Here is a 12,293-nt window from a genome sequence, read left to right on the forward strand (position 1 = left end):
GAGTGATATTTACTGAAAAATTCTTCACACAAGACCCAATTACTAGAATCTGAGAACAGTTCATAGTCAGGATGAATTTTATTGGAAATCTCTACCCTATTCATGTTCTATATAGTCAATAAAATCAGCATGGCACTTAATTCGCACAAATATTTTTAAGAGTCAGATGTTAACCACCACTTCTTAGACTACTAATTACAATATCAAGCATTAAATTAGGATGCCTATAAGGAGAGATGCAGAGACCATGCAAATAAGTTGTGTTCTGAGCTATACGTTAAGTTAATGTATTTCATGTCCTTGTAAAATATGCAGAGTAGTATCAGACCTCTGAGACTGTATATGATCATTTAAAATTAAGATGAAGGCTTCACTTGAACATATTTTCCACTTTTTTCCTCAGTTCATATCACAAGAAATGGCAGGACTTTAGGAAAACCAAAATTCTGTACTGAAATATAAGTTTTGAAAGGGACGTTCGTCAATAAATCCAGAAAGCTATTGACCCACAGAGATTTATCAGATGAGATGTGTGCTGGAGAACCAAGTTGTTCATTTGGGCAATTCTATTTATTGCATAACTCCAAATTCCTTCCCAGGCGCTACTGCCTCAAATTTCTCCCTCCGTATTCACAGACCTTTGGTCATCTTTTTTTTTTTTTTTTTTTTTTTTTTTGAGCTGGGGACCGAATCCAGGGCTTTGCTAGGCAAGTGCTCTACCACTGAGCTAAATCCCCAACCCAGACCTTTGGTCATCTTGTTGCCCCATTCTGAGAGGTTTTCTTATGTTAATTACTCTGATTGGGGAATGGGGCTTAACGATTTCTCAGAAGTCTTAACTCCAAGGAATTCATCTGATAACTGCTTCTGTAATCACTATTATTGTATAAGTGTTTGAGATACTCCATTCAGAGGGAGTGACATGCATGGCTAGAACATACATAAGCTATATTAACAAAGATAAACATGGCATTGTGTATGTGGATGGGTTTTCTACATACAGGAGGTCAGATTATGTTCTGAGAAGAAAAGCATTAGATAAAGACAAGACAGGTACCTTTTGATATTAAGTTTGATTAGAGAAAAAGAGGGAGACAATTGGACTTCCTATATTTTCACAACACAATGATATTCAGTATTGCACACTAGTGACATTTAATGATAATAGATTCATTTGTAATAGGTAAACAGCACCAAGACTTCATTACTTTGATGCCAATTAAGCAGAACCTGGTAATTACTTACACAGTCCAATCTTTTAAAGGGTCAAACATTGAGCATAGCAACAGTGAGTACTTACTTATATTTAGTATGACAGCTGAAAGCTTTTACAAGATGAAACACATAATAGGTCATTTTTTTCTTGAAAACACAATATGTTTCCCCATTACATGTTCTGAGTTAGTCAGTTTTCCACTAGTAGGATGAAATATTTGAGGTAGCTACCTCTATGGAAATAGGAGGTTTATGTAGCTCACAGTTGGGAGATTCGAGGGTATTGCCTCAATACTGAGGCAGAGGCTTATGTGTGACACATCATGGCAGATGGTAGTGCTGGCAACCTTTGTTGGAGTAAGCACATTTTAGGAAGCAAGGGCTAGGCTTGCTCCATTTATAATAGCGCTCCCCTAAGGGCTACTAATGGATTCTGAGAGAACTTACACTCAATTTCCATGCGGAACCTGGCTAAAGTACATATCTTTTCTATTTGCCTTTGCTTCTTCAAAGGGGAAGTGGAGGAATTGAAGGTACTTGAAGGTGTAGTTTGTAAATAAAGTCTTACTGGGATCCAGTAACTGTCATTCATTTTTTGTACTGTTTATATAGCTGCATTTGCACTACCACGGCAAAGTCAATTAGTTGGGAACCAGAAGAGCTGGTCAGTAAAGTTTCAATATTATCTGTTCCTGTCTAGGAAAGGTTATTTGACTAAGTTCTTGGATTTCTTCCTACTGTGATATTCTATACAAGGATGAAAATATCAGCTACATACTTTACAATTGCAGTCTGTGCATGCAATTTCCGCTTCTAATTTATGCAATAGCTTTCCTTTATGGGTGACTTGACTTTGTTCTTCATTTTTCATGACTACAGTCAAAGAGGCTACCATCTCTGGAGATTTTCTATTGCTTCTTTTATAGAGATTATAACACTACTAATTACATTAGTCTCCTCTTCCATTTTTCCATCCAAACCTTCCCATACAGCCCACATTATCTTAGACTGATTTTTTTTTTTTGCTTGTTGTTTTGAGACAGGGTCTCAAATGTGACTCACGCTAGTCACAAACTAAGTATTCAGACTGGAGAATTCACAATTCTCCTGTGTTACAGTTCTGTGAGGACAAGCATGGGCTATTATATTCTGATCCTATGTGGCCCAGGACATCTTCACACTAGCTGTTATTTTGTCTCGCCTTCCTGAATGCTGGGATCACAGGCATAAAGGGTTATGAGGCTCTCACCATAGATGACTACTCAGGCACAGAGTATAGCCATCTGAAAGTCTATTCCAGCCAGCTAGGACTATGCCCCATGTGTCCAGAACAGGAGTTCTCAAGGGCAGGGACCATCCAAGCATCTTGCTTGGAAGCTTCAGGGGGAAGTTTTGCAAAGCAAGCTGTTTGAAACAAACAGTTTAATGGAGGCTAAGATAAGTGGTTAGCCAGTGGGAACAGGTTTTTGCACAAACAAGCAGCTAAGACGAACAGTTAGCCGTAGGGGGTTCCCGCATAAATGAGCAGCTTTAACAAAAGTTAAGATAAAATAGCTAGGACGTCCTGACCTTTGGCTCCTAGAATAGAGATGGGTAATTTTCCATGAGATTCTCCATCAAGGAGATCAAAGTCCAGTTAAACCTAGAAATGGCCTCAGCAAGACTACAAGAAGGAGGAAGCTCTACACTGTCTTTGCCCTGTCAATAGCACCACCATACTCAGTCACATGATGATTTTAAGCATTGTAAATGAACCTTAAAAATGGAGCATCTAGAGACTAGTATGATTATAATAAAAAGAAAAATCTATTTGGGGACTTTAGTTTCTTATTTCAATGGCATGACTTTTAAAAAGAGATTCTCACAATATATTACAGTATCAGTATATGTACAAAACACATTTTGTATAATGAACAACATACAACATGGTACATTGCCAGCTAGCCAGCATACATGTTAGCCGGAATCTCTCCAGTCTCCCACAACGCACTCTAACGCAAACCCCAGCCAGAGGCAGGTACTAAGCTGTCTTCCAACTCCATAGATCTGTATATTGTAGAATTTCAGAAGAATACAGCATGTGGGCTTTTGTGACTGCTTTCTTCTTCCTTCTTTCCTACTTGCCTTTCGTTTTCCAAGACCAGCATTTCAGTGGACTACTGCTGAGAGTATGGGTGCTTTGAGCAGCTGTGGGTGGGGGATAAGAAAGTTTCTCCCTTTCAAGAGGATAGGAATAGCCATGGCAATGAGCAGGGAGTTTACCAGGCCTTCCATTCTTTATGAACCATACAAGATGAGTTTGTCAATTTCAAAAAAAAGTATTTATAAAAACTTGCACTTACATTAGAAAAGATCACAGAATCAACAGTTGCTAGACCAAATTATTGAGGAACAAAATTACCCATTTCTAATTTTTTCCAAAACAATCGATATCTTCAAAGTGCACTTACATTGCTTTCCATTAGCAAAATCCATAAAGAAACTTAGCAGCCTAACCCTCCCTCGGCGCTAGAGACCTTGAGCCACAAGTGGCCCTGCCAGATGACAGTGGCCATGGTTTGAGTTTGGCACAGCTGGAGACCAGAATGCTGAAACACAACAAAAGAGGGACATGTCTTTGATTTCAATTGTGGCTTTAACTAAAAGAATTAAAAAGGATGGAAACACGCAGCTCTGCCAGCTAGGCTGGGCAAAACAGGGGACACAGGTGACCCTGGAAGCTGACTCCAAGGCAGCTGGGAACTGGACCTGTTTGGAAAGCTGCATTTCAATGGTGATTAATTTCTTTGAGTTAGTGTGTTTACAAGGTTAATCAGTGTTATGTAGTCGCAATCCACTCTTTTTCTATTATCAAATAATTATATGTAGGGTTGTATCATAACTGCTTTTAATTTTTTTGAGATTGTTTAACAAAGCAATTGCACTTCTGTGTGCCCACCAGCAGTGTATAAAGGTTCCAATTTGTCCACATTCTTGCCAGTATTCTCATTATCTGCTTTTTGATTACAGCCATCCTAGGGAGCCTGAAGTGGCAACTCACCATTTTTGGATTTGCATTTCCATAATGGTTAATAATGCTGAACATCTTTTCATGGGCTTATTGGCTATTTACATATCTTCTTTTGAAAATTTCTATTTAGTTCTTCCTCCTATTTTTATTGGGTAGAATCCTGGTTTGCTTTCTATTGCTGTAATAAACTCCATAACCAAAAGCAACTTGAAGAGGAAAAGGTCTATTTCACTTGCCTTCCATGTCAGTCCATCACAGCAAGAACCCAGGGCAGAAACCTGGCCAACCTAGTTTGCTGGGCCCTCCCACATCAATCCTTAACCAAGCAAAAGCCCTTCAGACTTCCTCCTGGCAATCTGATGGAAACATTTTTCCAATTGAGGTTCCTCTATCCAGATAACTCTTTCTTGTGTAAAGCTGTCAAAACAAAACAGAACAAACAAACTAACTAACCAGGGCATGTGACCTTTTAGAATTCTAATGTAATTTACATATCATTTATATGTTTCTAGGGCTGTCATTTTACATTCTTAATTGTGTCATTTAAAACACAAAGGTTGAACTTTAGGGCTGTAGCGGTATCTTAGCCAATAAGGTACTTGCTTTAAAAGTATGCTGACCTGAGTCCAACCCTCCGAATCCACGTTGTAAAAAAGTCACAGTTGGTGGTACCCTCTTGCAGTGCCAAATCTTGGAGGTGGAGACACCTCCTTGGGGTCCAGTGGCTAGCCAGATGAGCCTACTTAATAAGTTCCAGGTCAACAAGAGACTTTGTTCCAAATTGTTCAAAATGTTGATAGTATCTTAGGAACACTCGAAGTTATCTGTGACTACCACATGCACTTGTGCACTCCTCCATCTAAACAACACACATCAGTTTTCTTTTGTGTAAAGTTTACTGCTTGTATCATATCCACAAAACCATTGCTTACCCAAGGTCACAAATATCTACTCACGTTTATTTTCCTAGAAGTTCTGTGGTTTTGGCATTTACATTTTAGTTTCTTATCTATTGTGAAATTGACATTTTCATACCTTGTGTAGACTGTGCCTTCCTTAATTTGCAAGTAGATATGCAGTTGTTTTGGCATTCTTTGTTGGAGCCGTTTTTTTCCTTATTGAATGCATGACAATTTTTATCAGAAATTAATTCACAATTAATATTAGGGGTTGTTTTAGACTGTAAATTCTATTACAGCAACGTATATTTCTAGCTGCATGCTGATGCCATATTTTGGCGAATTTTGCAACTAGGAAGTGAGAGTTTTCATTCCCCAAATATTGTAACTACAACATTCAGGGAAATACTTAATAGAAATAGTTAAATAGAAGTAAACATTTCTTGTCCCGCTCCTGACTTAGGAGCTTAGAATTTTAGCTTTTCATCATAAAGTAAGTTGTACTACCTGAGTGGCTCAGCAGGTAAACAAGTTTGACAGCCTGAGTTCAACCCCTAGAGCTTATGTAAACTGACCACACAAAGTAGACCTCTGGCCTCCACATGCAGGGCCTCTGCCCTTCTCATGAACATACACTTAATACTAATACATACATACATACATACATACATACATACATACATACATACATACCCAGGGGTTGGAAAGATAGCTCCACAGTTAAAAGTACTTGTTCTCCCAGAGGACCAGAGTTCATTTTTTAGCACTCACATCCAACAGCTCACAACTGGCTGCCACCCTAGCTCCAGGAGATCCAAAACCCTCTTCTGGCCTCTGTGAGTACCCACACATGGGGCACACATACTCCTAGGTAATAAAAGTAAATCTTAAAAAGTCTTTATATTTTACATTATGACCTTAATCAAGTTAAAATATTGTTCTTTTGGCCTTGTCAGGCATCAATGGAAAGAGAGGCCTTTGGTCCTATCAAGGCTCAATGCCCCGGTGTAGGGGAATGTCAGGACAAGGAGGTGGGAGGGAGTGGGTGGGTTGGTGAGGAAGCACCCTCAAAGAGGCAGGGGAAGGGAGGTATAGGGGGTTCTGGAGGGGATCACAGGAAAGGGGATAATATTTAAAATGTAAATAAATAAAATATCCAATAAAAGAAAAACAAAAAACATTGTTCTTCACCTAGTTTATTAAACATTGCTTTCATGAAAAGGTGTTATACTTATTTTTTCTGAATATCGAATTAACCATATTTATTTCGTCGTTTATTCTATTAGCATAATTTTTACAACGATTTCTTAGATGCTAGATTACTTTGCAGATGTAAGATAAACCCCACTAGGCATATTGTACAATCTTTCTGAAATGCTATAAGATTCTGCTATGGTTTGAATTTGTAATGCTCCCCAAAGGCTCCTGTTTTAAAATGCTTGTTACTTATCTGGTGGCACTGTTTTGGGAGACTGTGGAACCTGTAGGAAATGGGGATTGGCTAGCAAACAAGTCACAAGAAGCCAGCCTTTGATGACTGGAGCCTGGCTTGTGGTCCCAACCTGGAGTTGCGTCCGTTTTGCTCTGAACAGTGTTGCACTCCTTCCTGCTGGCACAATGGGACTGAAATCCACTGCAAGGGCAAGCAAAAATAAGCTTTTCATCTCTTGTTTCTGTTGTTAATTTTACTCACAACAATGCAAAAGCAATACAGGCTCATTTGCTAGTCCCTTTAAAATGTTGTGCACTTGTTAATGTTAGAGCTACTACTCTCTGTGTGTTGTCTTTAGTTGTGTGTCAGAATAACAGTGAACTGTGAGGAGTTCATCTTTTGCAGTTTGCTGCACGTTTTTGAAGTGTTGGTATTAGTTAATTGCTTCTTTAAATGTTTGGTGGAATTCAGTGATGACGCTGCCTAGGCCGTGTTTGTCTCGGTGGGTAGTTTTCATTCCTTAACATATTTGTTAGAGATCTTTTCACAGTGGCTATTTCCTCATATCAGTTTTGATGGGTTTTGTCTTTCTTCATGTATTATTTCTATTTTATATCTTCTGATCTACATCTTCCCATTTCTTCTCAACCCTGACTCTGGCAAGTAGTTTTATTCATTGCTATTCATTTAAATTCCCCACGTGAGAACGTACAGTATTTTTATTGGTCTCTGGTATATTTAAGGAAACATACTATTGTTCTCTAAGTTTTCTCATGTTATGACAAATGGCAGAACCTAAATGCATACCACGAAGTTTAGAAAACCTCATGATTTTGTTAAATTTCTCCATTGAGTTTCTATTGTTTCCTTAACTTTTGCTGTAATAATTTGTCAACTCACTTATGATTGCTTATTTTGTTATCCTTTCTGAAGATGGAAGTTTAAATTTTGCTCTCAAAATTGAAAAACTACAGCCCTGACGGCTAGCAGAAAGAATGGAAACCGGCACCCTCGGGAAGTAGGAGGTTGGGGGACGCTCCAGAATGTACCAGAGACCCGGAAAGTGAGAGACTCTCAGGACTCAAAGTGGGGGGACCCCTAGATGAAATGCCCTCAGTGGGGAGAGGGAACTTATTGAATCCACCTCCAGCAGACAGACAGGGAATCAAGTGAGGGATGGGGTTGCTATCAAAAACTGACCCATAATTCTTCCTGTCTGAAAGAACTGCAGGGATGGAAATGGAGAAGAGCCTGAGGAAAAGAAGGTCCAGTGACAGGCCCAGAGTGGGATCAAGCTCAAGGGGAGGCCCCAAGAGCTGACACCATTACTGAAGCTTTGGGGTGTTTACAAAAAGGGACCTATCATAACTGCCCTCCAAAAGACCCAACAAGCAGCTGAAAGAGTCAGATGCAGATATGTGCACCCAACCAATGGACAGAAGCTGCTGACCCCTGTGGTTGAATTAGGGAAAAGCTGAAGGAAGCTGAGGAGGAGGGCCACCCTGTAGGAGGACCATCAGTCTCAATTAACCTGGACTCCTGAGATCTCTCAGACACTGTGTCACCAACCAGGCAGCATATACCAGCTGATATGAGGCCCCCAACACATATACAGCAGAGGACTCCTGGGTCTGGGTTCAGTCAGAGAAGATGCAGCTAACCCTCAAGACACTGGAGACGCCAGGAAGTTTAGAGGTCTGGTGGGGTAGGAGGTGGGGTGGGGACATCCTTGTGGAGACAGGGGGTGCAGAAAGGAGATATAGGATGTGGAACAGTGGGAGGGCAGACCAGGAGGGGAATAAAATCTGGACCGTAAAAAAAGATTAAATAAAATTTAAAAAAAATAAAATGATGAACTTCCCTGGTCCAAGACCTCTCACCGTATTTGGTCATTTTCATTACTCTTGGAGTATTTTCTAAATTCTCTCTCTCTCTCTCTCTCTCTCTCTCTCTCTCTCTCTCTCTCTCTCTCTCTCTCTCTCCCCCTCCCTCCCTCCCTCCCTCTTTCCCTTTCTCTTTCTCTCTCTCTCTCTCTCCCCCTCCCTCCCTCCCTCCCTCTTTCCCTTTCTCTTTCTCTCTCTCTCTCTCTCTCTCTCTCTCTCTCTCTCTCTCCATCTTCAGCCTATAAAGTACATTGTTTAATTTTAGTATATTTCAGAAATCTCCAAGTTTCTCTCTTATGATGGTTTCTAATTTCATTCTTATTGTATGTTTTCAATTATTTTAAATTTACTGAGGTTTGCTTTATGTTCACCACATGTGCTATGTAGATGTTCCATGTACACAAGAAGATGGAATATATTGGTCCAGGGTAGAGAGTTCAGATTACAAAATCACTATTCTGGTCATTGTTATAAAGTATACTGTCTGATATTAGGGCAACACTCCAATTTTTATGGTTGTTACCTCCATGGAATGCTTTCCATAGACTTTTACTTTTAACCCATTTAGGTGGCATCTCTTACAGATGACATACAATAGGCCCTTGATATTTCAAACCAATTGACAATCTCTACCTTTTGTTTTTATATTGTCAAATAGTTACTGACAGTTATCTGATACCAACAGTTGAGCGAAACTTATACTTTTGATTTTTTCTATATGCTTTCTCCTTTGAAAAAGGACTCCTCTTCCTCTTACATAGAATTCTTTAGTAGTTTATAACCATTGTCTAGTGTATCACTTTATCCTTTTAATGGTGTTTTAAATATATGCTTAGAGTTATTGTTGGTTTTATCCTGGTATTTCCAATATGCAGTGTAATTTAAAAGAATGGACTTCAAAATTACACTATGTAGTCCGAAGGAAATAAAGCACATTCCTCTATTGCTCCTTTACAAACTCCCATTTTTATATTATTGTTATTGTCAAAAATCAATACAATATAATAACTACTTTTAAAAAAGCAAAGAGGAAGGCGTAGATAGGCTTGTGATATTAACTTGTTATGTAAGATGTATGGCTCTCCCTACTTGTTCCTATGGATCTGAGAGACCATTAATAACCCATTAGTCTAAGACAGCTTTATCCCCACTCCAAAAAGAATGGTATAGATTGTCTTATGTAGTTCCTTATGAGTTAAGGATAGGAAAAGAAATGTTATATTTTTACGTTATACACATAATGGTATAGAAAGTATAAATGTTATACTGTCTTAAGAACCCACTAGACTGCCTCCACTGGTACTGTTTTTCTCCTGTAGATTTGAATTACTTCCTGGGTTGCTTGTTTTGGACCTGCAAATATTCATTTGTATTTCTTGCAGGTTTACTGACAACGTATTTTAATGCAAGGTGTGTGGAATCCCGTTGATTTTATCTTCAATTTAAAATGATCGCTTGAGGTAAAATTACAAGTAACATTTTGTCTTTTTGTTTTTTTGAAAATTCCATACATATATGCAATGCATTTACTTTCCTCCTCCAATTCCCACCAGACCCTTCTAATCAACATATCCCCCTCCCAACTTCATGTCCTTTTTTCTTTATAACCCACTGAGTCCAATTAACACTACCCATATACCTATGGATATAGAGTCATTCACAGAAGCATGAATAACCTACCAATAGCCTCACTCCCCAATAAAAATGACTCTTCCTCCCTCGGTAGCCATTAATTGCCAATAGTTCCCTGAATGGAGTGGGGCCTTGGGGTCCCCTCCAGTATCCATGTGGGAATTCGGACTTGTGCAGGTAAGCACAGTTGCTATGAGTTTAAGAGCAATGGCCATGCCATATCTAGAATTGCACAGCACTCCTCATATTCTAGCTTACTTTCTTTCCAAGCCCCTTTTCTACAATGTCTTTCAATCAGTCACTTATTCTCAGCATTTTGACTAGTTATGAGTCTTTTTATCAATCACTGATCACTGCCAAAATTTCTTCTGGTCAGGGTAAAAACACAAATACCTAGAAGGTAGTTTGACAGAATATTCACTTAGCAAAGCAATAATAGTAGGTTCCTCCTAGGGCCCATGACTTCAATCAGGGATTTTGTCCAAGTTTATAGTACCTGACATGAATTACTTCTTGTGGAATGGGCTTTAAATCTAATTAGATGGTAATAGAAGTCATGCCACTATTGTACCAGTGAGCACATCTGGCTGGAATATAATACTTTTTAATGAAACGTTAGCAATTTGAATATCACTACTCTGTCTTCTGGGCTTTTTGCATCTGATCAACTGTTATTAGAAATCTGGGATTCTTTTGTACATGATGATGACTGCCCCACTATGGCAGTATTTAATATTATGTTCTCCATGTTTGGGTTACATTCTCTCTCTTTTTTTTTTTTTTTTTTTTTGTGCCTTACAACATTCGTCTTGTAACCTGGATATTTTAGACAAACTCCTATGACAATTATAGAAACAAATGTTCTCCTTGAAGATTTGTAATTTTTCCAAACTCTAAATTGATCTCACGAAGGCTTTCCCTCTTTTATTTCTGCTCAACATCCTGGCTACTCTCCTGGGCTTTTTGTTTGTTTTCTTTTTTTTTCTTTTTTCTTTTTTTTCGGAGCTGGGGACCGAACCCAGGGCCTTGCGCTTGCTAGGCAAGCGCTCTACCACTGAGTTAAATCCCCAATCCCGTGTTTGTTTTATTTTTAATACCAGTTCCTCCTAATTCAGCAGATTTCAACTTGTGTGTTGAGATCCTTTACAGGGGTTTCCTAAGATCATGGGAAGACATACTTACATTATGATCCATAACAGTAGCAAAATTACAGTTATGAAGTAGCTATGAAATAGTTTTATAGTTGGGGGTCACCACACATTATAGCACATTATAGCATTAGGAAGGTTGGCTCTCAATGTCCTAATAGAACTTTTCCAAGACCTCCACTGCTTTTGACACTGTCATAACTAAAGGAGTTCTCCAATGCTTTCAAATGAAGTCATTACCCACAGACGGATGTATGGGATTCTTTGCCCTAATCACATATATTTCCCCTTGATCAGAAATTCTGCAATACTGAACTACACTGGAGTAGGGCCAATTTTGAGTGAAATTTTTACCCAATGAGTAATTTGGAGAAGAAAATTAGCATCATATTGTCTTTACACATGGAATATAGCTTCTACTCAACCATGGTTTAAATGTATACTTCAAGTTTCTATGTGTTGAAAAAAGTTCACGCTAATGGTATTTGGTGGTGGGATCCCAGGGAGGTAAAATGAGATCACGACAGTGTGATGCCCATGATGGTACCATGGTCTTTTTAAGAGACATGACTAGCGGGGTTGGGGACTTAGCTCAGTGGTAGAGCGCTTGCCTAGCAAGCGCAAGGCCCTGGGTTCAGTCCCCAGCTCTGAAAAAAAAGAAAAAAAAAAGAGACATGACGAGCATGCTTCCTCTGTCTCCCCTTGTATATCTTCTACTATGCTAAGAAACAGCAAAAGATCTTTCATCAGATGTCAATCAGACATTGGCATCATATGATTAGCATCATAGCCAAATAAAATTCAAATCTTTATAGCTCATTTGCTCCCATTTTGACATGCCAGCAGAAAGTGGACTAAGACACATATAAGGGAGGAAGAGAGGATGTGGATTTAAAAAAAACAACAGGTAGCTCTGATGACAGAAGAAAACTGCAGCCTCAAGTAGGGAACTGGGAGATGAGGTCCTAGGTACCCCCACTATCTTCACGTCTTTCTCACACCTGCTCAGAGCAGAACGCCCAGGGTAGAGCTTCCAGCACACAGCATATGGAACACAGCATTTTGTAAAGGCCA

Source organism: Rattus norvegicus, chromosome X (assembly GCF_021556685.1).
Source record: "Rattus norvegicus strain SHRSP/BbbUtx chromosome X, alternate assembly SHRSP_T2T, whole genome shotgun sequence".
In the NCBI taxonomy this organism is placed as follows: Eukaryota; Metazoa; Chordata; class Mammalia; order Rodentia; family Muridae; genus Rattus; species Rattus norvegicus.